Genomic DNA, 2651 nt, shown 5'->3' on the forward strand with positions numbered 1-2651 from the left:
TAGTAGTCATTGGCTGATGTTGTAGGCCTTGCAGGCTACTGGCGTTGCGACGATAATGAAGAATGAGGTGTCGTCAGCAGAGACGAAGAGAGATAAGGCAACTTCAGCGACTTCACACACATCTGCTGCAGTCAACTGTTAGCATCAATATTTATATGCTTGCATGCAGAGGTAGTTGTAGACAGATTAGCCTGAGGGAGTGAATGTTTATCCTCATTGCCAGTGTATTAGTTCTGCCATGTTTGACCCAATTTGAGGGGATTTCTGTTTCCTGGAGCCTGCATCAAATCAAACTTGGTATATCTGTGAATAAATTCAAACTAAGTTTGTCATCATGATGTTTTTTCTTTAAATTATGTTGTCGTGGTCTGTTGTTGAAATTGAAATATTTTCTTTCTCGACCTTGATTATTTCCTTGGTTAAATACGCGATGTTGAATATTTCTTCACCGGAATGAACTGGGTATTGTAATGAAAAGATCAACCCAATGAAGATAGTTCTTGAAACTTTAACATGTCATTAATATCCAATCAAGCCGTGACTGGTCAACACGAACGATCGCCATTAATTTTGGTAATCCGTAATGGTTTTGTATCACTGTTGCTGCTTTCATCTGCCACTTACATTGTGTTGCAGAGATCTGAGAGAGATCTGCTACTACTGCTATAATCTGCATTCTTGATGTTGTTTACATGGAGATGTAGATCGGATAGAGATTCGTTATTTTGCAATATAACAGCCTTGGCTGCGGATGTTAGCATGCAGAAGGTCGATGATGTCACACACACACGCCCAGAGTGGAACTGATATTTCCAGATGGAGTGTGTATTTTTTTTTTTATATATATTTGTGAAGGTGTGTGCAACACCCCCTCAGCAGAGACAATTACACGGCCAGAACAAAAGAGCAAAGAGAAGAAACTCATGCCACACAACGTTGGGGGTCAGCGATTATTGTTGAGTGAGTGAGGGGGGGACATGGTCCTCTCATAATAAAATTTCTCCTGCATCACCTCTGCTATATCTAATTGGTTAATTGTTGGTATTAAGTTTTATACCCTCTAAAATCTTCTAAGAGACTAACTGGCCAGCTATAGGTTTCATTTTAGTGTTCTGTTGGCATTGCCCACAAAAATTATCATTAAAGTCTTTATCAATGGAATAAATGTGTTGATATTGATGCTGTTCACTAGGTGTGTCAGAAATTTTGTGAAAATAGTGAATAATTCCACCCCATCTTTCCAAGCTTATAACTCCTCGAAAAATGTAATTCAAGCCCTAATTTTTTTTTCAATTAAAGGAGGAAAGACCAAGGTTTTATTAAAAAAAAAACAAAAAAAAAAAACGTGTTTTTTTTTTAAAAAGGTTTTAAACTTCGGACTTTACAGGTAAATTTCTAAAAAACAGTACTTTTTTTTGTTTTAAATTTGAATATATTATTTATTGACCTTTTCTCTTCAATTTGTGATATATAACACTTTGGTACATAAATTAATTATTTACTTTTTAATAGACATTTCCAAATGGGAGGCGTGAATTATTCGACCCCCTGTCTTTCCAAGCTTATAACTCCTCTAAAAATGTAATTCAAGCCCTAATTTTTTTTTCAATTAAAGGAGCAAGGACCAAGGTTTCATTAAAAAAAAAAAAAAAGAAAAAACAAATAACGTGGTTTTAAAAAAAAGGTTTTAAACTTCAAACTTTACAGGTAAATTTCTAAAAAAACACTACGTTTTTTTTTGTTTTAAATTTGAATATATCATTTATTGACCTTTTCTCTTCAATTTGTGAGTAAATTAATTATTTACTTTTCGGTGAGTAAATTAATTATTTACTTTTTAATAGACACTTGAAAATGGGGGGTGGCGTGAATTTAAAAAAAAAACGTTTGTCTAAAATATTATATTCGGTTTATTGGAAAGAACATAAAATTTCACATTGACCCTGAAAATATCGTAAAAATAGAATCAATAGAAAAATTTTGATAGATTTTTAAAGTTTAAAAATTGAAAAATATTGAGTTCGGAAAATTCATTACTGTTTAAAAAAAAAAGAAAATATTTCTATTACTTTTAAAGCAACTTTAATAGTTTATTTTGGAAGTATAATCCATAAAGAAAATAAACAACCCACTTTTAACAGAGAAATAACGAGATTTTTATATTTTATTCGCAGTTTCGTGTTAGGGGTGTCAAAAATTCCTACAAAAATTCTGATACACCTAGCTGTTCACAGCTGCTGCAAATGAGTTGTAGAAAACCCTGAAAGAGGGCCAACTTCCAGAATTTTCTCTTATAACGGAAAACACTCTCAGTAATATAAATATGTTGGTTCAGGATGTTGCAAAACTTATATGCAACTAGCTTAAATATGATATTTTAATTTGTCCAAATTTCGTACATATTCTTAAAGAGTTGTGATTTTCAAAGTAAAAAAAAAAAAAGTATTTAGGTGCCATTAGCTAGAATCGAAACCAAAACTTTAGCATTTAAAGCTGGCGACATTACCACTGTAACAACATGACACACATATAAACCAATTAAAAATAAACTAAGATGAATGTACAAAATGTTTAACGATTTTTTCAATTTTGACCCAATTTTTGACCCCCTTAAAAACAATTTTAACAGGTTTTAAAAGAATGGCCCGTAA

Source organism: Euprymna scolopes, chromosome 15, assembly GCF_053919585.1.
Source record: "Euprymna scolopes isolate OS-2025 chromosome 15, ASM5391958v1, whole genome shotgun sequence".
NCBI lineage: Eukaryota > Metazoa > Mollusca > Cephalopoda > Sepiida > Sepiolidae > Euprymna > Euprymna scolopes.